We start from the raw sequence: 23,903 nt of genomic DNA, 5'->3' as shown, positions 1-23,903 counted from the left end.
AGGGAGACACACAGTAGTCAGTGCGTGCCTCTGTGAACCAGAAGTGGACCCAGAGCGTCTATAAAATACAGGAAGACATGGGAGAGGACGAAAGAGAAATAGTATCAGCGGGTAATGACATGAAAAGTATTTAAAGTTTCTCAGCTTAAAAACTGCAAAGCTGCCAAACTTAAAAGTGACTATTGATAGAGGACTGTTCAACCCCCAAAATCATCACCGTGAGTTCAAAGAGAGATGCGTGTGATATAAAATAAGATCTGAAAGCTTCAACTGGTTTGCCAGTGGGCAGAATAAATTTTGAAGAGGCTTCAATTTCTTTACACGGCTGGATGAACAATTTGCTGAGGTGGAGTTTCAGAGGAAACAAGAAGATTAGCTTTGTATTTGATGCGGAGTATTAAGGGCTTCCTAAAGAGATTAAATCAAAACCTGATTACAGTCCACTAATGCTTTATTAATGTAGCAGACATTTTTTGCTTTTCAAGTTTTTCATTTAAACTTGTGTTTGAATATTCTTAAATTTCTTGGGATTAAGGGCATGTAAAGCCCCTCTTCGCAAAGCCCTATTATTCAGTTCTCTGCAGGGGCTCTGAAAGCCCTCCCCACCCTCAACCCCCACAACCAGTCATTATCCCAGGGGGGCTTAGGAAAGACAAAGGGGAGCACAAAGAGCTTTGGCAGAGGAACTTGGCTTGGGGAAGAGACGTTTACAGCTGTTCCTTCACCTTTGCCATCCAGTCCCCTCATCCCTTCTTTGATTCCTGGCTGATGATGAGGCTCCTGATGTGTCAGGGCTCCTGATACGGAAGTGTAGGAGGACCTACCTTTGCTTGGCATGCCTAGAAGGTTCCTCTTCCTCTGTTTGGCTATTCAGACTCATCCCCTCCTTCCAGACTCATCTCAAATCGTCCTTCTTGTCCCTTCCTCCAACAACAAGAAACAAAATCCTCAGTGGTCTTTGGCCTTCCCAGCTCTGCCTGCCCAGCAGCAAAACTTGAAAGTCTTATCGGTTCCAAGGTCGAGAGGAGGAGGAAGTGGAGAGCAAAGGTGCCAGGCTTTCTTGTGGCTTCTCTGTCCCTAACATGAGCAGTCCTTCACAGTGTCTGTTGCTTCAAATGTTGGGCACGGCCACTAGCTTGTGTCTCCCTCATATGGCTCATGAATACTGCCAGGTTAACTGGGCTCTGTGCCAGCCCTGTAATGAGGGTTTCTGGTTTACTCTGTGCAAATATTTGAATGTCTTGTAAATGCACCATTGACTGGGAAGGTTTGGTAAAAATTCACGCCCAGCTCTTATAAGGTACTGTCAAGTTGGACAAGCAAGAATGCATTACTTTTCTGGGTAAATGGGTATTTTCTCACCACTGTGTAATTAAAGCAGAATGAAGAAAAAACACCCATTGCTGTGGAAGCTAAAATTGTAGCTCTCAGCCTTAAGGGCTGATTTCAAGTGTTGGAGTTTATCAAAACAACCTGCCTCGTCTGTGTGTCCCTTTTCCCTTTTTCATTTGACAGATCTAGTCAAAATGATCAAAAACCAAATTATTCAGATACAGGTCTATAAAAAGATGTGTCTCCCATAATATTGCATAGGCACGTCTTTGAATACCTAAGAGTTTTTGATAAAGTTCAGCTATTTATTTCTTCCCTTCTCATACGTGTACGCATCTTGAAGGTAGAAGGTACACCTCCTTTACCTCTGTGTCCCTTGCAGGGCCTAGTCCAGTGCCTTGTAGAGGGTTAGGCTCAGTCAATGGTCAGATGCATGAAGGACAGAATCAGTGTGCATGGGTTTGTTTGTATCTATGGTCTGGCTTTTTTGCTCCCTTATGAGCTGTTAACAGTGACAAGCCATAGAAAAGACAGTACTGAATGGGGACAGAACAGTTTCTAGGTTAACCCTAACCTAAACCATGGAAGAGAATAATTAAAGGAACAACAAAAAAAAAGACCCAAATACATTGACCAAGGAAGCACGTGCTAATAAGTCACTAGGCAGGTTTTTTTGGGCAGAAACACTTCAGTTACTATACACTCCTGAAATTTAGGCAGCTTGCTATTAGTATTTAAGTAACCTTTACTGGCTCTTGTTTCCTTAAAGAACAGATGAAAGATTAAGGAGCTTTGTATAACCAACAAGTGGCCTTTAACACCCCTGATAACATTTTGTTTAACTCGGGTCTGTTAATCAGTCTTCTGATTGCTCCTGCCAGATGGGTGGATTGTTCCAGAAATCAGTCTATTCAGCTGGGAACCTCTTGAGTTAATTTGGCCCTGTGGGCGCTGAAACTGACAGTTGAGGAGGCATCAAATAAGCTGTCCAAAGCCTGCTGCACTAAAATTAAAAGAAAAAAACATCCCAACAAAGTGAAAATTCAGTATTTGAATTTCTAACATAAAATGAAAAGCAGCTGATGAATTTGTTTTATTCAGCATTAGAGAAAATACTTCTTTGCTAATCAAGAAAAAGGAGAATTAGGACAGATGCCACCTTTTCAACTACCAGTCTTTTTCAGGATAGAGAAAATGGCCCCAAATTGCAGGGCCTTTGTGCTGTAACAAATTATCAGTACCATCTGGTACAAGCCTTCACTAGGTAGAGGGGTTGGACCAAATGTTGACTGGCTCTTCCAGCTTTGGCCCTTTCAGTGACTCTGTAGGTGAAACATAGTTTTATTACTTCATAGAGTCCCATCCTTGATTAGTAGCCAATAGGGAGGTAGAAACCATACTCATTAAGGGGTTATTCATTCGATCTTACTCCCGTAGTGGGAGAATGCCTTCACTTGTAGCTGAGCTGTCTAGGACAGAGCGTATAGTCTGTGTATAAAATACAGAGCGCACTTCCAAGATTTAGAATGGAAAAAATTATTCCATTATTTTTTATATTGATTCCATGTTGAAATGATAATATTTTGGATATATTTGATTGTATAAAATATATTAATTTACCTGCTACTTTCTATTTCCTTCTTTGTATGATATAAACCATTTACAATTATATCCATGACTCATACTATATTTCTCTTGGAGCGTCCTGGCCCAGAGAGTTACTCCTTCTCATTGTAATCTGAATTCCAGTTACTTAGAAAAAACTTCCACACTTGAAACCGTCTATACTTGTAGTTCTCAGTCTTGGGTGTGCTTTAGAATCCCATGGGATTAACACCCTCCCTCGCCACTTTATTTTTCTGATTCACCTGATACAACTCATAGTGATCTTTCTTATATGCTTGGAATCCCTTCCACAAGGCTACAGGAGGTGTCTTCGTAGAGAAGCACGTATGAGCCTGCGGCAGACAGCTGCTGGATGAAGGGGGTGCAACACGGAAGCAGGCTTAGCTCAGACCCTCAGCTAGTTATTAACAGCAAAAGAGCCTTCTTCTTAGCTTTTCAGTTGTTAAAAATCAAGCACGCAGACACAAAACAGTAACTTGAATTAATTCTGTCTTAGCTGTCCTGCATTTGCAGTTCTGAAAAGCAGCTCACAGCATTCTGTCCGGCTTCCCAGGGAGCTACTTGGCATTGCGTGGTCTGTTTTCAAAGAGGAAAATGGGGCTCGAGGGGTATGAGCATCTCTTCTGTTAAGAGAATTCCTTCTGTCAAATTTTGGCTGTTTTGTTTTACTTTTGTTTTAGTGGAGACATTTTTTGGGGGCGGACCCTTTTTTGGGGGGGCATGTTTAACTGACCTAAGGGAACCTAGAAAAGGCAGTTTCACTGGACTGATACTGCCCTGTAGAACGGAGCAAGCAGCCATCAAGTTCATGTTGATTCCTAGTACCATATGCTGCATTTTCAAGCTTGACCCTTAAGTTCTGGTCTTGCCAGCCCTGAGAGCTCATTAGAGCCACAGTTGTTTGTGGCCTAGCCCTGGCATGGGCCCTAGGTGAGGAGCAAGCCGCTCCTCCTCTGATAGGTCTCCTGGTTCTCAGAGCTGCAGGTGCCTGTCCACCCCCTGGGGATGCCTCAGCTTGGAGTCCTGGTGATGAATCTGGAACAGGGTTGAAAAACAACGCAAGACACTAGGCTTTTAAATCAGACTCTACTGAATCGTCTCTTGGGGTGTGGGGAAGTCACAGTACTTCCTGACTCCAGAGGTGCTTGAAAAAGGGGCGCTGAGCTGCTGTGGTCATGAATGGCCAAATGTGGTGCCGCGGGCAGTGGTGGTGATACCTCGGCAAGGCACTAGGGAGTTAGTAAGAGAAAGGTTCTGGTCAGTAAACCCGACTATCCTTGGTGCCCTGAGGCTTGACCATTCCTCTCTCTGCCTACGGATTTTCATTAAATACCACTTCCCTGAGTTAAGATGAAGTTAAAGGTGTCTATGTTGTGTGAGTTATTTTGGAGTGACTCTACCATTTACTAGTGATGTGACGTTGGGCAGATGACTTCTCTAAGCTCCGCTTGTGTAGTAGGAATCATCAGGTACCTCCCTCATACTCCTGTGAAGATTCAGTGAGTCACTCTGTGTATCTCCAGCACGTGGCATAGTGACATGCCCAGAAAAGCAGCTGAAGAAAGGTTTGTGGGGTAAATAGATGAATGACTTTACAAATATGAATATTACAGTCAACGTACATGCTTACAGGGATGCCCTTTTTTTGATCCATCTACAAGTACCAGGGTTTAGTCTGCTAAACTAATTACTAACGCCGAATCTCTTTCTCTACCAAAGATTTAGACTCAGTGTACCTCCATTCCCCTGGCATTTCCATGCATACGTGCTAGGTATAGATGGAGAGCTAGAGAAAGCATCTTTTCTTTTCAATTTATTTTTTTAAAAACCTGGTTTAATGGATTTTGTTTTTAAGATTTTATTTATTTGACACACAGAGAGCAGGATCAGGGGGGAACAGCAAGCAGAAGGAGAGGGACAAGCAGACCCCCCACTGAGCAGGGATCCTGATGCAGGACTCGATCCTAAGACCCTGGGATCATGACCTGAGCTGAAGGCAGACGTTTAATGGACCGAGCCACCCAGGCGCCCCTAGAGAAAACATCTTCAACCATCAGCTTTGAGGCGTACCCTGGCCAGGGTACATGTTTTATGTTGCGGAGATATTTAGGGGGATCAAATTGTTCTCAGATGTGAAAAGTGATAAAGATGGGTACTTAATAGCCAAATATAAGTAAATTCTACTAATAAGGAGCTATGGAAATGGACAGCATTGAGTTAGATTGGTAATCAGGAATTATATATTATATTGAACCATGTATATTTCAGTGCTTGAAGAAAAATGTGGCATTCTCTGAACTGCCGATATAACCTCTGCCCCTCAAAAATAGAGCAAGTGGGTACCTAGTAGCCCAACTTTCTCTTTTCAAGAACAGCTGTAAAAGGATAGTGATATTAACCTAACAAAGAGATATTACGTGGAGCCATGCATTTATATATTTTTTAAAATGACCTCATGCTTTTTTACTGAGGGTAGATTTTCTGAAAGTTCATCTTCATGTTATCATAACGTAAAGGACACTTGAATGAAACTTTGGAAAGAATAAGATCGGATACTTCTTGGATTAAGAGATAGTTGTGGCTACAATGAGTAAAAGTGACATGCTTTTTTTTTTTTTAAAGTTTTTTTTTTTTTTTAAGATTTTATTTATTTGTCAGAGAGAGAGGGCGAGCGAAAGTGAGCACAGGCAGACAGAGTGGAAGGCAGAGTCAGAGGGAGAAGCAGGCTCCCTGCGGAGCAAGGAGCCCGATGTGGGACTCGATCCCAGGATGCTGGGATCATGACCTGAGCCGAAGGCAGCTGCTTAACCAACTGAGCCACCCAGGCGTCCCAAAAGTGACATGCTTTGAAGTTAGCTCCAGCTTAGAGAACATCGACCCTGATGTAATTCATTGGAATTCCAATTTTGTTTGTTTGTTTGTTTGTTTATTTATTTATTTATTTTTGAGGGGGTTGCACAGAGGGAGAGGGAGAGAGAGAGTTGCCAGTAGGCTCTAATGCCCAGCATGGTGTGAGACCCAAGGCTTGATCTCACGACCCTGAGATCATAACCTGAGCTGAAATCAAGAGTTGCTTGCTTAATCGTCTATACCACCCAGGCGCCCCTGGAATTTTAAAGCCAGAGCACCTCCATGGCTTCATTTTATTTTTTAAGAAAGATTTTATTTATTTATTTGACAAAGAGATAGCACAAGTAGGCAGAACAGCAGGCCGAGGGAGAGGGAGAAGCAGGCTTCTTGCTGAGCAAGGAGCCCGACATGGGGCTCGATCCCAGGACCCTGGGATCATGACCTGAGCCTAAGGAAGTCGCTTAACCCACTGAGCCACCCAGGTGTCCCCTCCATGGTTCCATTTTAATTTTTCTTAATCCCATGGATTGTTTTCTTTTGGTATCTCCACCATAGGAGCTCTGCAGGGGACAGGCGCAGAGAATATTGGGACCTCTCACATGTGCAGGGACAAAGTGAGAGAGAGAGAAAGCCGGTGCAATGAGAGGAAGATGGATATGTGGCCGGCTCAATGGGCACAGCAGGCAGCTGGGTCACAGAGCCCATCAGGCTTTCTCCTATCCCCTGTGCCTGGGATAAGGAACATAAGGAAACATGCATTCACCCTGCCATTACTTTATTTTCAATTTTGTTAACAGTTTTTTAAGTCAACATGATATTTTATAGCAATTAACTGCAATTACAAATCTTAAAAACATTTTTGTGGATAATTCATGCTTAATTGTTGTTCCTTCATTTTCATTTAATTCTAAAAGAAATCAACTCTGCCATTTTGACAAGCGCTTAGTGTTTTTAAAACTGACTATGAATACTCTGTTGCTGAGATTTGTGGTTCTACATTCTCACAAACTTGCCCCTAGTCCGAAACTGTCGAGAAGTGTTTGCTCTTCGTCCCCTGGTGGCATGCTGGTGGCGTACTGCTCTAACAGCCAGAATTGCCTGGAAGGCACTGTCACCGCTGCCAAGGATAAACGACCCACTCCATCAATGGCAGACTAGAGAAGAATCGGGTGCCAGGTTTTCTGATGGTGGTCGTTTGGCCACTTAGCCGCCAAGTGAGTTATTGATCCACTGGAGCTCAGCCCATTTGGATCGCCAGGACTGGCTTTCTGTCATCAGGCTACTAAGACTGTGTGTTTGGGGAAGATGAAGAAAATGTAAAAACACTAGTAGGCTGTGGAACTTAACAGGCTTAAGCTTTCTAAAGGAAAAGATCATAGGCATCGACAGTAGGGTTATCTACCAATAGGGTATCTATGAAGAAACCCTGACCACTTGGCCATAGATGGTTTGAATGAATCTCCACAGTTCAATTAACTGGCCCAGACGGCGTCTGAAATGTCACTTGTGGTGGGGAGGGATACAGTTAAACAGAACTGGCGAGGAATTTCAGTGTTGTATTTGCACCGAATTCTTTTTTTTTTTTTTTAAGATTTTATGTATTTATTTCCCAGAGACAGAGATCACAAGTAGACAGAGAGGCAGGCAGAGAGAGAGGGGGAAGCAGGCTCCTTGCTGAGCAGAGAGCCCGATGCGGTGCTTGATCTCAGGATCCTGAGATCATGACCTGAGCTGAAGGCAGAGGCTTTAACCCACTGAGCCACCCAAGTGCCCCTGCACCGAATTCTTATCGGGGGGCATGAGGGCAGAATAAAGGTGAGGACAGAGAAGATGTGTGACCAAATTTCAGTTCAGGTGCTTGTTAGCTATGCGACCTCCCATGATTTTGTTCAGACCAATAAATTAGATAATGTGGGTGGGTAAAAGCATTGAGGATAGTACTCGACACCTAGAAGGTTCTCAGGAAATGTTCTTTTTCTTTCTTCTCTTACATCTTACAGTGGTGTCATTCTATATAGAACCCAGTTTTGAAGACTACTCCATTCTGAGATATTTTTTACTTAATTATCAGTTGATTGCATAAGGATGACCCAATGACCCATTATTAGCCTCTGGACCCATACAGGTTTTTTAATGATATTTCAACACTTTCCTACCATTGCATAGGTAGGAATTCATAGAATACAGGCTTTTTCATTTACTATTTTCCTTATCTAAGGAAACATCCTAAGATGATGTTTTTAATCCTGTGAGAGGAATACTAGCTAGGATTGGGATATCATCACACTGGCAAATGGATGCATAATTTTAAAAAAAGATTTTATTTATTTGACAGAGAGAGAGAGAGTAGAAGCAGGGGGAGCAGCAGGCAGAGGGCGAGGGACAAGCAGGGGCCTGACCCAGGACCCCGAGGTCATGAGCCAAAGGCTGATGCTTAACTGACTGAACCACCTGGGCGCCCCCTGGATGCACAATTTTTTCACAGAATGTATACAGGTGTTGCATGAACCTGAAAATAGTTTTTTCTTTATGGGTTTTTATCACTTTGTCCTATTCTCTTGGAGGATGTTGATGTTTGTTTTCCTAACACCTCCAGTAGCAAAGCCAAGAATAATGAACTGCCTTTAATGTCAGTACTGACGGCGGTAAAGGATGGGCGCTTGTTTGTACGGGGTGAGTGACGCGTCCCAGAGCTCACGGCCCTTCCAAGATGCTCAGCGCACCTCAGCCTTCATGGCTGAGTCCCATACAGTTCCGGCTGCTGCTTCTTCTCCTTCTTCTCCTTCTCCTTCTCCTTCTCCTCCTCCTCCTCCTTCTTCTTCTTCTTTAAAAGATTTATTTACCTATTTGAGAGAGAGAGAGAGAATTAGCAGGGAGAAGGGCAGAAGGAGAGGAGAGAGAGTCTTAAGCAGACTCTGTGCTGAGTGCGGAGCCTGACATAGGGCTCAGTCTCATGGCCATGAGGACGCGACCTGAGCTGAAATCAAGAGTCGGACACTTAACCGATTGCACCACCCAGGCGCCCCAGCCCTCTTTCTGAAAACTGATTCTTTAGGACCACCTGTGAGCCTATCATTAAGGGTCTCTGTTTGTTGTGATGAATTATTCATTCAGAAAATATTTACTGAATTCATGTACTGGACCAGGAGTTCTTTTAAGTGATGGAACCATGGAGATGCCTAAGGCGTAGCTCCAACCTTAAGATGCTTATAGTCCAACAAAGATTTAAAAAATGTCATAAGGAAGGAACCAGGAGCTCTTGGTGTTCAGCTGGGGGAATTCAGGAAGGGCTTCACTCACTCACTTATTCATTCGACAAGCAAATGAACAGGAGCTTGTGCTAGGCTGAGGATACAGAGACAAAGAAAACACTGTCTGCTCTCAAGGAGTTTACCCTTCTGGGGTAAGGCAGATGTGCAGAGTAATGACAGCACGCCGGAGTAAGGTTAAGTGTTAGAGACACTTAAGGCAAGAACAAAGTGTTGAGGAAACCTATGAGTTAATGTACTTGGGAAACCAAGGAGTCATGGTTGAAGCCGAGGTTGAGCTGGGCTTTCGTTAGTGAGTTTAGAGTCTAGTGAATGCATACCAGGTAAAAGGTGCTGAGTGCCCTAGGAGAACTTCTGACCAGGGGCTGTGAGGGAGGGGGCCTCCGGTAAGGATTGCGCAAAGAGGTCCAGGAGCACCTGGGTGGCACCTGGGTGGTTCAGGTTCTGATCTCAGGGTCCTGGGATCGAGTCTCATGTCAGGCTCCCCACTCAGTGGGGAATCTGCTTCTTTCTCTCACTCTCTCAAATACATAAATTGTATATATATATATATATATATATATATATATATATATAATATATATACATATATATGTATATATTTTTTTAAGAGGTCTAATGGCAGCTGGGCCTTAATGGCTGAGTAGACGTTCAACAGGGGAAGGGGCGAGGGAGGGGAAGAAGCAGCAGGAAGGGCGTGAGCACAGGCCTGGCCTGCTAGTGGAAGGCCTTTGGAGCTGCAAGAGTGGACAAGGCTGAGCGATGGCCCCATGTAAGGAAAACAGGAGATGCAGCTAGACGTGGAAGCTAGTGGACGTCACGCTGGGTCGCTGGACTTCATGGAGTCGGCAGCTGTCTTTTCTTCTTCTGACTTTGCTTTGGGATTGGGGCCCTGGGGTTGGGCTGGTGGGGTTCAAATATCGCCGCGTCCTTCCCAGTCAAGCCCACTGATGAAACTGAGCAAGTCTCTTAGCCTCTCTGGGCCTTGGTCTGAACCTCCGTACGATGGGGCTGACAGTAATACTGTCCCCACCCCCCAGCTGGTGCTCCCACAGCAGCTCCTCGCAGGAGAGCACACGGCACGTGGGACTTGTTGGCAGCAGCCATGGTGAGCTAAGTTCTTGCGCTAAGCCATACTGTCCTCTTGGCGTCACTGTTAAGTCAATAATCAGGCCTCAGCAGTTTAAATGGCCCGACCAGAGTGTTATCTTCTAGAACGATGGGGGCAACCAGTAAAACAGGTCCAGGACCATGTCCAAGCTAGGGTTGCGGATGGCTCCTCTGTCTACAGATCGCACACATCATGTACAAGTCCCATAATCAAAAAAGCTTGCAAACAATACAGATTACCTGTTGTTAGCCTGAAGGTGGTGCTGGGGGCACCTGGGTGGCTCAGTTGGTGGGGCGTCCGACTCTTGGTTTGGGCTCAGGTCTTGATCTCAGGGTCAGGAGATTGAACCCCGCATCAGGCTCCATGCTGGATGGGGAATCTGCCTGAGATTCTCTCCCTCCTTCCCCCTCTGCCCCTCCCCGATTCATGCTTTCTCTCTCTCTCTCTCTCTCTCTCTCAAATAGCTAAATAAATCCTTAAAAAAAAAGTAAGGTGGTGAGAAAGTCTGGCACTCGAAGACTTGATCGCCTATGTCCCAGGTGCCTCAGTTTTCCTACTCCTATCTCAAGCTGAAATTTTAGTATGAAAGTATGACTATTTGCAAGTAATCCTGCAGCGTTCCCACTGGGGGCAGGCTCGCAAGAAACAGGCACAGCCTGAGAACAGTGATCTGCAAAGTTCTAGAAACTGTTCTTTCTTGTGTTGACACTTGGTGCATTTTTGGACACACTCGACATACACAGTTGCGTTTAGCAGGTGGCCTGTGATTTCATATATTCCCTCTGTGGGCCCAGCTGGAGTTCTAGCAGATGGATGCCATCGTAAAGGTGACTCTTAGGGCTTGCCCTAAACTTCGGTTATTGAATCTGGTTCCTGGTCATCGCTAAGCACACGGGCTGCCGTTACGAGACAGAGGCACTTTAGTAACTCCTGGAAGAGCCCACAAATCTCCCTTCCTGAATGAGCTTTAGCAGAACAGGCTCAAAGTTTCCTTTGTAGATTGACAACAAGCCTCTGGAAGTTCCTGAGACACAGAGCAATTAAAATGGATCTCTTTTGAGACATCTGTGTCTCACCATCTCAAAGCTCTTTGCAAACATCATTCTGAAGACCTAAAAGTAAGGGAATCATTACACTGGAACAATTATTAGTATAGATCTCAATCAAAAAAGATATAAAGGTGGCCAGTGGCTGTATTCAACAGTCAGCCCTCTAAGGGTCAAGCAAGGAGTGTCTTCTGCCCAGTTTTTGCAGCTTTCATTAGAAAATGGATCTTAACTCCTATCCTGTTTTTGATAGATACTAATTAAAAAATTGCCTGGAAAAAATTGTGTGTGCCTCTTTTGATTTTGTTTTCCTTGAGAAGGGATATTTTGGATGGCTCATGTTTGTTTAAAAACACTATCCATGGAAATTTCCTAAAATAAATGTACCTGCGGCAACTAGACTTTCAAAATCATTCATAGAGTAGAGCTAGACATGTAGAAACAAAGGAACTTAAGTTCAAACGAGTTGAGTTTAGTGAGCAGAACATGGCATTTGGGTTTGAGCCCCCTGGATGACCCTGAGTAAGTTAACGTGCAGACTCCGTTTCTTCATCAGAAAAATAGGGCAAAGAAGATCCGCTTAGAACACAGCACTTGTCCTGAAGGAGGATTAAGTACAATACTATATGGGGAAATGCTTTGTAAATCACAAGCTGCTGTTCAAATGTAAGGAATAACTATTATCATCACTATTCAAGGTCCTACAGCCCATCGCTAGCTAGTCAGTTTTTCTAAGTAAATAAATAATACTTCAGTTATAACTTTCCCCACTAGATGGCAGGCGAGCCACTTGGTAAAACAATGTTCAGGTTAGAGACCTACAAAATGCGGCAGTATTCCAGCAGTGCAGCAAGGGACAAAGGCTGAACTAAAACTTGTGAGAAGTGGAGACCACCTGTATTGTGAAAACAAATCTCATTCAAACGCCATTGGTTTTCAGTTCACCAAAATTTTGAATCTATGAAAACACAATCCTTTTGACCGGGAGAAAAAGGACAGCTAAGCAAATAATTTCTGCAAATAAGGAAGTGTTTAACCCAGTCGGAGTTAAAGCTACCAGACTTAACGATTATTTATAACACCACTTTGCAGGTAATGGTTTCATCCATATCAGGAGTCAACAAACTGCTTCTGTAAAGGGCCAGAGAGTAAATATTTCCGGCTTTGCAAGCCGATCCATTTCTGTTGAATGGACTCAGCTTTGCCGGCTGCAAGCTTGCAAATACACTGAGACGATGAGAAAACGAGTGGGCATGGCTGGTTGCAATGAATTTTAATTATGGATGCAGTTTGAAATTCATATAAGTTTGGCTTACCACAAAATACTATTCTTTTTACTCTTTTACACCATTTAAAAATATAGAAACCATTTTTAGCTCAAAGACCATACCAAAAAAAATGGCAACAGGCCTGACTTGTTCCCCGAGGAGTCATGCGTAGCTCCCTGGATTAATACCCTTAATAGTCTTAACTATCAGGCTGACAGTTTCCTTAATGAATGTAAATAAACGTTTTTACTGCTTTCATGATAAATATTTCAATGTGGCTTATTTTTTCTTACGCGGACAAATTTCTGGGAATGTTTGTAATATTTTCGCCTACCTCTCAATATAGCTTTGTATCTTGTTTGTTAGACTGACTATAAAAAAAAAAAGAATTCAAGTAGTGGGTGCATTGTTCTTAGAGTTGCCAGAAACAAAACAAAACAAAACAAAACAGGACACCTGGTTAAATTTGAATTTCAGTTAAACAACAAATCATTTTTAACATAAAAGTTTTTTCCCTGTATTGCATAGGGCATACTTGTATTAACGAAGTGTTTATTTGGGATTCCATTTTAACCACCTGACCTGTGTTTTTATTGGTAAACCTGGCAGTTCTTGTACTTACGGACTTTTGTCCATCATTTATTTAGTAAGGTCTTAAAAATAACCAAACATCTGCAGTCAGGGCTCCTGAAGTGAACTAGGTCTTTAGAGCGTTGAGGGAAAGGAGCACCTCCACATCCCCCAAACCTGAGTGCATCCAAACAACCGCGCGGCATAAACACTAGTTTTCACATCCATTTTCCAGGAGTATGTGCTTCTTTTCCGAGTGCCAGCCTCACTTGAACAAGCCATTTTAATTGATTCGTAAGAAACCCAAAGGCACTTGCGAAGAGCTTCAGAGAAATTTGAGGGCTTAGGAAGGGGCTGCGTGGGAACAGCAGATCCCGTGTTCCCAGGCTGGTGTTCTAGGGGGCCTGGGCTTACTGCCGGCCGGGTCGCCGCAGACCCCCACCCTTGTCTGAACACCGGGTCGTCCCTCTTGATGGAAGTTTCAAGCGGGTCCACGGCAGCGATCGCTAGAGCTTGCTTTAGCGTCTTGTTTTCGTTTCTGCGCGCGCACCCGGTAGCACGCTCTTCTGCACCAACGGTGGACACGGATTTCATTTGCTTGGTGACCTTCCACGAAAAGACATGGGATGCGAGAGACCGTCCTCAGATTGGCCACCTGCCCAAGCGGTCAGGCGATCAGCGACTTTGACTGCCGCGGAATAACGGCCCTTTGCGGACGCTGGACACTTTGGCCTTGACCTGGGTAACCGAGAGGGCCTCTCGGCTGCCGCCGCGGGGCCTGGCTGGGCCGCGGGGACAAGGGGCAGGGGGTGGAGGGAGCGGTGTGACACGCGGCCACCGTCCGGGAAGTGGCCGCACGCGGTCTTCCCATCCCTGCGGCGGACGGGCCCACCCGGCGCGGAGAGAGGGGACGTCGGGCGGGCGACGGGCGCGGCGAGAGTGCCCCGGGGGACCCCCCTCCCCGGAGCGGCCGGGTGGTAAAGGCGGCGCCGACGCGCGCGGCTTCGGTGGGCGCAGGGCGAGGACTGACGCCTCGTCCCCGCGCGGCAGCAAGCGGATCGTATCTTGCGTTTAGGAGAGGCGCTTGCAGGGTCCCGGAGCAGGTACAGCCACGTCCTTTTGGCATTCAGCGCGCACCAGGCCTGTTTCCCTCGGGGGCTGCGACTGATGACGGGCGCGCAGCGTCGTGGGCTCCCGGCCGCCCGCGCACGCCCCGCCGAAGCTCGCCTTGCGGGCCTCCCGCTCCCCACGAACTGCGGTAGCCCGGGGCGGCCGTTTACCTCTCTTCCAGTAGCAACATTAAGGCCCTCAAGTATCCCTCACTCCAATGCCCCATTTTTTCCAATTGCCCGATTTGCTCGGGGCAAATCGAGTGAGACACCTTGGGCGCAAAATTAAAGGCGCGTGCGGGGCACGGGGGCGGGGCGCACCAAGACACCCAGTAATTAGGATAAAAATTAATGCAATATCTACTCAAAGTTAATAGAGAAAAATCCCATGATGAACAGAACATGAGAATGTGAAATAAAGACACGATCTGACCCTGATGTGACACCACTTAGCCACACTGGCCTCATCCTAATTCCAGGCTCTGCAAATCAACTCCAAAGTGATTCCCTCCTCTCCCTCTGCTCCCAAGGCCTGGACTTTTGTCCTACTTCACATTGGCTCTTTGTGTGCAGTGAGTTGGGTTTTTATCGTGTGCATAACTCCCTGGCTGGGCGGCAGGAAGGAGACACTGCTGCTTCGCCACTCTGTGCCTCCAGGAGCAAGCCCCGTTCCTGGCTCACTGAGGCCATAAGAACAGTACGGAGTTGGGAGGAACAGTATGGAGTTGGGAGGAGACGGAAGGTAAGAGCTTTTGCAAGAGCCCCAGGTTGCAAAGCTCTGCATTGGAAGCAGCAAAACCCCACAGAAGTAAGGCACAGGAGGAAGCTGTGCTCCTTTAATGGGTTTAGGAATCCATTCAGAATTGGGATGAGTATAAACATTGTAAAGGAACCACAAGCAGCAGGGAAGGACTGGGGAAATTATTTTGCAGGAAGAGGGATTCTTCTGTGCTTGGGGACACCTTGTTTCTCTCTAGCCGCCACGAGCATTTCCTGGTACTGCAATTCGGTCTGAATTTGCAGTGATAGGAGCATGTTTAATGAGGACGATGCTCTGTGATTTACAGTGCATCTCCCCTTTATTATACCTCGTTCAACTCTCACCCGCAGCCAGCGTGGGGCACTGGCTCAAAGTGGCTTTCAGTGGTCATTATCCCCTAGAACCGTTTTATGCTGACCTTGTGGTGTTTGTTGTCCTCATGGCTAAGACAGAGACAAAGGGCACATCTGGCCCAGCTGAGGAGGTGGCCTAGTTATATTTCAAGTTGGAACGTGGAAGGCCATTAGGACTGGCAGTTGGATTCCTTAAAGGGTTCCTCCCTCTTGTCTGACACAGGGCAGTGAAAATGAGGTAAAGAGGAAGAGCACATTAAGGAGATCAGGAACTATTGTTCAAATGTATGTGCCTTTTCTTTAAAAAAAAAAAAAAGAAAAGAAACAAAACTTTGGAAGCTTTGGGTGTGTCCAGTTCCTCAAAAGACCAGGGAAAAAGAGGAATTCGCCGGATCACTTGCCCAATTCCTGGCCATTTGAGACGAGTTTGCTTACCTCAAGGAGGTACTGAGTCAACATTCTTAGTACAAAAGTGGAGGGAACTGAGGAAATGTGGACTTCCGGGGCCTTGTCCCGCAGGGTGCATGGCCCACCACCTAGGTGGTTGCATGCTTTCCCTGTCCGGGAGTAGCTGTTCCACGCTGTAACCAGCAGAGGGCACTGTCGCTGCATAGAATCCTTTGACTTTTTGGGGCGGAGAGAATTTTCAGAGCTATAAAAAATATTTGGATACAGTAAGAAATATGCATGATTTCCCATGAAATATTAATGTGAAAAATACATTATTATTAAAAACTTGTGGTTGTCTATTTGATTAATGACCCATCGAACCATGGAAGGAAAGAAGATGTTTTGTAACTGTAGTTATCAAACATTAAAATAGCAAGAACAAAATAGCAATGTGACAATAAATACCAGCATGATATACCTAAATTATTTAGGACACAAATAGGACTTTTTCTCCTAGGAATGCGTGTGCCGAGACCTAGTAAAGGGAAGAACAGATCTGCTTTATCCTAAACATCTTTGTAAATTATCTATCTATCTATCTATTTATTTATTTATTTTAAAAGATTGTATTTATTTATTTGACAGAGAGAGAGAGAGAGAGATCACAAGTAGGCAGAGAGATAGGCAGAAAGAGGGGGGAAGCAGGCTCCTCACCGAGCAGAGAGCCCGATGCGGGGCTTGATCCCAGGACCCTGGGATCATGACCTGAGCCGAAGCCAGAGGCTTTAACCCACTGAGCCACTCAGGCACCCCTAAATTTTTTATTTATTGCAAAAAACCCTTTCATTAATAGGAGGACAGTTAAACATAACTCCGTCTCCCCAAGGAATTCTGCCATCTGAGGCCTTCTGTGATTTCTTTCAACAGACTTCCCAGCTTTGTGTTTTTCTGTCCACTTCGGCCACCCCACCCTGTCTTTCATCCTCATCTCATTTTTCTGAGCATTTCCTGCCTCTACCTCCACTTCCTTCCCACTCACTTGCCCTGTTCTCCAAAATGTTAAATGATTCAGATGGTCTTTACTTTTTGAGCTTGCCACTTGAGTGTGTGTGTTTTACGCTTTGTGAAGGGGGAGACAGATAGCTCTACGCAGCTTGTATGACAGCAAACCCCTTGAAACCAAAGGTCCTTTCACAGCGGAGGCTGCGAAGAACTCACTCTGGGTTGTCCAGACAAGTCCTTACAGGGTGTGGCCTGTCAAGAAAGTCCTTGTTCTTCCGTGTTGAAATGCCACCAACGGAAAAAACATCCTGAGATCTTCCTGCCCTTTTGGGCACTTGAGCTGTGAGAGCTTCAACTCACAGCTCTGTCAGCTAGGCTCTATTTCTCCTTGAGACAGCACAAGGACTAGAGGAAGGATGTGACACCCTCAGCCCTTGAGATAAATGTACTTGGGAATCATACCTTGCGAAGGAATGCGCACAGCTTCCGGTCTCTGTACAGTTAGCGGAACTGAAAAGTAACAGGATGTTTATTTCAGGGGCTTTACTCTTCACATTGGCTGGGTGCCAGCATCTTAACAAAAGTGACATATCCTTAGCAAGGGCAGAGCACACAAGGTGAAGCTCTGACCCAAAGTGAATGTTGTGGGTAGAAGGTACATTCCATCATTTGAAAGTCGGTTGAATGAACCAGGGATTTGGTTAAACATAGTCATTCGCCCTGCCCTGCGTCATCCGTTTTTATGCTCTTGTTTGCTCCTTATTTCCTTTCATACATCTCCACCTCTTTTTAAAAAGACTTTATTTATTTATTTACTTGAGAGAGAGTGCACGCACACACGAGTGGGGACAGGGCAGAGGGAGAGGGTGTTCTTTTGTTGTCATTTTGAATCTTGTATTTAACCTGAAAAGCCATTGACACCTATGTGCTAGTACCCAGCATGGACCCAAGAGATAGGAGATTATTACCTCATGCACACATGTGCTTGCACACGCATACACACACTTTTTATTATGAGAATGTTCGGATCTCCAGAGAAGGGAGATAGTGAAATGCATGCCTACCTCCAAACCACCTGGAATGAACGATTGTTAACCTTTTTTCATAAAACAAGTGTGACTAGTTATATGTGTATTTGCTTCAGCTCTCCTCCTCCCCCCAAAAAAGTATTTGCCGATATGATCATGGTTCTGTGATTGTCCCTATAGAGTCAGCAGTCATCACCTAGTCTCCTCCAGCAGCCTCCTCATATCCAAGTTTCTCCAGTTGTGCCAGAACTGTGAGTGACTGTTCATTAGTAGTGAAGCCATTATCTGAAGCTCAGAGATCTGAGAGCTGGAACTTACATCAACTGTCCCTCAGTTGATATAAGGCAGGAGTATAGATTCATCTGGAAACACTCCCCTCCTCAAGCTATACTGATCTCCGGAGAACACTGGCCCATCAACTGGAATCGACTTGAGCCTCCAACTTGGTCATCCTGGGGCTCTGACTCTACCAGAGCCCCTGTCTCTAGTACAGAGGGGAAATGCCATTGGGAGAGGCCTTCTGACATTCTTGCCGATGGACCATCATTCATTCCAACACTATTCACTGAGTGAGTAGTCCATCCTTTCCTCCATACCTTGAATTAACAGCACAGAGCTATAAAAATAATGAAAGAAAGTACGTGAACATATTTTTATCATCTTAGGGAGGAGAAGCCTTTTCAAAGCAAGGCATGAAACATTTAACTACATAAATATTTGAACCATCTTGATGGCAAAAGACAAAGTTAAAAAGTAAATGACAAGCTCAGACAAAACATTTGCAACATAGAGTTAAAAATAAGAGTTCCTGCATATGCTAATAGTGCCTACAAATCAGCAAGAAAAACATTTTAAAGTGGGCAAAGGCTATAAACAGACAATTTAAAGATGAAGAAATAGAAATGACTCACCATATGGAAAGGCGATTAAAGAAATGAAAATTAACACAAAAATGAGCTACCTTGTTATTCACCTTCTGTTTGGCACAAATTACGAAGATTGGTAATATTTCATGTTGGTGAACATACGGGAGAAAAGGACTCTTACCCACTGTTAGCAAGCATACAAATTGGTACAGCCTTTGTAAGGGCAATTTGGCATGTATGATTATTCTTCCAAATTTCTGTTTCCTTGCTAAGGTAAAAGCTACTCAGGCAGTCTGCCTCTGTTCCATACTTCATTTCCTATTTTTGTGTCTGCTTTCGCCTAGATGGTGATATTTGTCCTTCTTGGCTGAGCCTGGTGGCCTGACCTTAACTCCCGAGTTCCATGGTCATGTCGCAACTGCAAGTCAATCTCATACAAACTTTGAGTTGACCTAGTGTGTACCTTTGAGAGTTTTGGAACAATATGCAGGTTCAAGTCACCATCATGTCATCTTGCTGATGATCTCATGGGACAAGACCAACACTGGGGTTGCTTCTGCCCTTGGTCTTCTGCCTGTCCTTCCCTCTATGGCCATTGATCACACACATACACGTGTTGTCATCCAAAAGCTGTTTTGCTTTTCTTATTTGTCTTGTGAGTGTTGTCCTTGGCTTCGTATATATCACAGGTTAGTGTCATGTCCTGCTCAGTGGTCTAAATACTTTCAATACTTGTGAATTTGTGTAATTTGGTTAAGAATGGCATTCAAGCAGCAAAGCCAGAATAAGATGATAGAAATGCAAGCAGAGCAACGAGGGCAAGAAGAGCACTATCAATAGCAAACAAAACGAAAGTTCTTGAAATGCTGGATAACGGTGAAACCAAGACCTCTGTGGGGCGTTTTGGGGGTATTAATACATCCCTAATTTGCACAGTAAAGAAAAATGAGGAAGCTATTAGGGCCAGTGTATGGAGGGGCACAGCAGACTCATTGTGGACAATCATACATAGCTTGAAATGTCAAAACAGAGACAATGGAAAAAGATGGGCATGGCTGGCTTCTAACAGAGAGAGCCGAATGGGGCCTCCTCCTGTAGGCGTCACTGGCCAGTGAGCATCACAAAAATGCTTGTTTAAATTTCGATCTGGACAAAACACTGTAGCATTCATGGCGAGTAATGGATAGGTTGGATAGGTTCGAGAAACGCCATGGTCTGTGTGACAAGAAATGGCTGGCAGAGGAAGCTGGTCGTGAAGCTGCCTGAGTACCGGAAGAAACCGATTGAGGAAAATGGTAGAAGAAATCGAAAGTGCATCCGGGAAACATTTGGGGGGTTGAGGATTTGAAGACCTCGAATGAAGTGACATTTTGCTGAACTGTTGGATTCTCACCCTCAGAAGACAGTTGAGAAATTTTTCAGTGATGTGATCATATCAAAAATTGATAAAAGAGGTCAGCGTAGGTTAACATCCAGAACTCGAAGAATGCTGAAGCAGCCACTCTGCAAATCCAATGGCTGTAATGGTTTGAAGGAAAGACATCCTTCGACAGAGTATTTATTGACCTACAGGCAAGATTTAAATGATTACCCACAACCCTATAAAGCAGTAATAAGAAAGCTTCAAATGAACGCCAGTAAGTCTTTTCTCTCTGTTTGCTTCAACAGGGAAGAAGAGGCTGGACCTTCGGGCCTTGTCATTCAAACCCGTTGCACAGGCATGCAGAAAGGCCACACACTGAGAGTCGAGCCTTGGGATGCAGACTCCGACAGCTCTCTCTGATGATGTGCTGATCCATGTTCCAGAAGATGAAAGCAGCGCAGAAGAGCTTATCTCCAGACAAAACCCAAGTGTCTTGCTTCTTTTCCCATTATCTGCTGTGATGACCAGCATTTGTATTGACGCATGCTTGTGTTCACCTTGAGATCAGAGATAAAAAGAAATTAATTGCCCACTAATCACAATTGCTGATGCAAAATTAGGAAAATACCAACAAGCTTCAGTTTACTTCGTGTTTTATTTGAGTGAACAAACCAATGGTCTGGGCTGTCCTAATACTCCCTTCCTTGGCCCCAGTTTTCCCCAAAAGCTCGTGAGTCCCTCCAACAGAAATTCCTCTACAGCGAGAGTTTCAGGAACTCAACTCTCATACCTAGGGAGGGGAGTTACTCTACTTGGTTGCACAATCTGATTTTGTACTCTCGATCCTGAAATTTATTTTAATTCTGTTTAAGCCTAACTTGCTCTTTCAGTAGAAAGAATCCAGACCCTTGCCCTTTACCTGGTTTGGTATCAGTGAACTTGCTTTGCAGCAGTTGTATGAGGTAGCTATGGGTCAGTCTCGAAGGGCAGTGCAATGACAATGGACTCCTGCATTTACTTTGGCATCTAATTGAGGAGTAGAAGCTGCTAGAGTTCATTTCCATTGATCTCTGTTCTCATATCTGGTCTTTCCAGGAATCTGAACATTTGAATATCCTCCGGGAAAGGGGTTCTGACTGAAACTTCTTCCCTGAGGGTGGTGGAAATCCAATAATTCCCCCCACCCCCAGCCCGGAGGTCTGAATGAAAGCCTAGCTATACTTGAGTTTGAAGTGAGCAGAGGAAAGGGGAAAAAAATACAAAAGTTAAAAGGGCTTGCTCGCATAGTTACAGTTGAGATGACAGATATTCCTCAATAGGTTCAAAAGAGGCAGATGAGACTTGAAAACTCGTTTTCAGGTGCTGTGGTTCTAGTGACCCCCGCCCCCCCCCAACAGTGCCAGAGAAGCCTACATGCCTGCTCTAAGCCATAGCAGTTCTCAATGCATCCAGATCATGTTAGGGAGCTTTGAAAAATACAGAGTTCTGGGACCTGCCCCTAGATGTGCTGAATCAGGGATGGGGTCAGCATCTGTAAATTTTGAAAGCTCCTCAACTGTTTTTTTTTTTTTTTTTTTATATATACAGCCATGGCTGCTAACTGCTGCTTTAAGTCTAAACAGAATTGTAATAGAAAATACAATGCAAATGGTGGTGGGCCCAGGATCTAGGGAAACTTTATTCCAAATTTTGGCTCTACTACTAGCTCAATGGATGGTTTTATTCAAACCACCCTACTCTTTCCTTACCCATCAAATGAGAGATTAGGACCACTTGGTCTCCAAGGTCCCTCTATCTCTGGCATTGTTACGTTGAGAGAAAGCTGCTTCAATCTTCTTGAGTGTACCTGAGCCCTTTCATAGAGACCAAGGTAAGTAGTAGTGTTGCTGCACTGTGTTCTTGATATTTTAAAAATGGTGGCTTCTGGTTCAAGTTTGACCATGGTTTAGTCCCTTCCAGAAAAGAGAGTTAGGCATAGAAAAAAAAGAAACAAACACAACATCAATTTCCTGAAAGGAAAGACAGAGAGGGCCTCCCATGAGTTTATTTGTAGTAATTGTTCTTTTTCTTCTGAGTTACAGGGCTTGGGGAAAATTATAGATATTATGAGGAAAACACCTTCACATGTTGTAGCTATTTTCATAAACCAAAGCAGAGAGAACTCTGTGTCAGGGTTGCTGTTCCAAGGTTCCATGGATAATTGGTGTATTCTTAATCATATCTAGAGGTAAATAGTTTTAAGTCAATGATTATTTTATCAGTTTAATCAATGGTTCCATATGCCTTTAGAGAATGTAACTTCCTGATAAATTTTACCATTCACTGAGATTATTGCCTTGGAAATTTTTCTCTTAATTTGACCAGAATTGGAGAAATCAAATTTAAGTTGGAGAGCATCAACTGGGAACCATTAATATAAAATAATACAATGGGAAACTGACTACTGTATGGATTTAGTTGTCAGAGGGATGCCTAGACTTTGACTTGATAGATGCAAACTTTTGTCTAGGGACCAGGCCATTTGAAATACATTACTGAGATAAATCTAATTCTTGTTTAAGGTAATACCCAGTTAAAATAATCTAAGAAGTATCATTGATGAGGATAAAAGCCAGAACATTTCAACATGGCTGAATTTAACAAGTCAGCAGAACTTACAGGTGAATTTGAAAGTTGGTACAGGCAAAGTGGTAGAAATAGAAGTGCATGTAACTGGGTGTTTCTTTTATTCCTTTTTCACATTAAGAATAGTCCCCGAAATTGACAAGCTGAAATTTCTTTTAGAAGATTTTATACACAGTTTGGGTGGAATCAAACGGTTCAGGTAAATTCTTGGGTTCAGTGTTACGAAGTGCCTAGCAGTTTTCTTCTTTACAACATACTTAACAGCTGGCAAAAAGAAAAGAATGGAAAGGAGGTGGGGAGAAAGAGCAGCCCAAGTTGCTGAACTTTGTAGAGAATATTAAAAAACCGGTGTTACACTTCAAAAGAACCTTTTGTTTGTTTAAGATCTTTTAAGTTCAAAATGCAGAGGAGGTTCTGCACACATTGGCAAATGCACACATTTGGATTTCAGAGCTGCTGCCACTTGAATGCTAATAAAGGGCTTTGAGAGTGTGTGTAGTCTAAAGGGGTGTGTGAACCATGTTTGTGCTATGGAATAATTGATCACTGAACTTTACATAGAGTTACCTTTTAATGGTCTTGATATCAGTGCTCTATGTTTGTTTAAGAATCCAGAGATAAATTGTGGCATGGACAGAGTATATATGTTCTTGGGAGCCATAACATCAAATAAAGGCTAAACAGTACATTTCATTAACATGAATAATGAATGTTGAGGAGTTAAATATGAATCTAGTTGTGCTTCAGACATTGTACTTCCTCTTACATTACTATGTAAAGCCAGTGATACAATTAACCTATTTTTGCAAATACCCAGAGTTGGCTCTGGGTCAGTTGGCAGTGGTGTGATGAGGGCCATACTGAGAAGAGCATGGGACTTAGGTAAGGGGGGCTTTGCCACCGGCTTCTTGTCTGCCCTGGGTGAGGGGGGTCTCCCTCTCTTTGGATGAGTGGTGCTTAGTCCTGGCACCATAACCCTTGGGCTATTGCGGTGTGACAAGTCAGCTCAGGGCCTAGGCTGTGGAGTCAGACCTGCCTTCAATCTTGTCCCTGCCAGCTACCAACTATGTGATGGTGGGCATGCTTCTTAACCGTTTCAGACTTGACTTTCTAATCTGTAAAATGGGGTCAAAATACCTGCATTGTTAGATTGCTATGAGATTACAAGAAATGCTTAATACAGTGCCTGGCACATAGCAAGCGCTCAATAAATTGTTGCTATTAGATATTATTATTATTATCATCACCATTATTGTTATTGTTATTATAAACATTATAGAGCTAAATATGATAGTTTACTCCTGTCTTTGCAAAATTTTAATATTTTGGTATTTT

General features: G+C 44.1%; 1 long non-coding RNA gene across 3 annotated transcripts in view; it reads left to right on the top strand.

Annotated features, from left to right (window-relative positions):
* Positions 1-23,641, top strand: part of LOC309856241 — a 55,345-nt gene extending 31,704 nt beyond the window's left edge. Inside the window, exons 4-5 of one of the 3 annotated variants that reach the window (XR_014307112.1) lie at positions 18,925-19,035; positions 20,249-23,641. This is a non-coding gene — a long non-coding RNA (uncharacterized lncRNA). Of the gene's footprint in view, positions 1-18,924; positions 19,071-20,248 lie in introns of all 3 variants that reach the window. The other 2 variants (XR_014307113.1, XR_014307114.1) reach the window with 2 other exon arrangements.
* The last annotated feature ends 262 nt before the right edge of the window (positions 23,642-23,903 follow it).

This window comes from Mustela nivalis (genome assembly GCF_964662115.1).
Source record: "Mustela nivalis genome assembly, chromosome: X".
NCBI classification, from domain to species: domain Eukaryota; kingdom Metazoa; phylum Chordata; class Mammalia; order Carnivora; family Mustelidae; genus Mustela; species Mustela nivalis.
The sequence above is the reverse complement of the archived record's forward strand: the minus strand, read 5'-3'. Positions and strand labels throughout refer to the sequence as shown.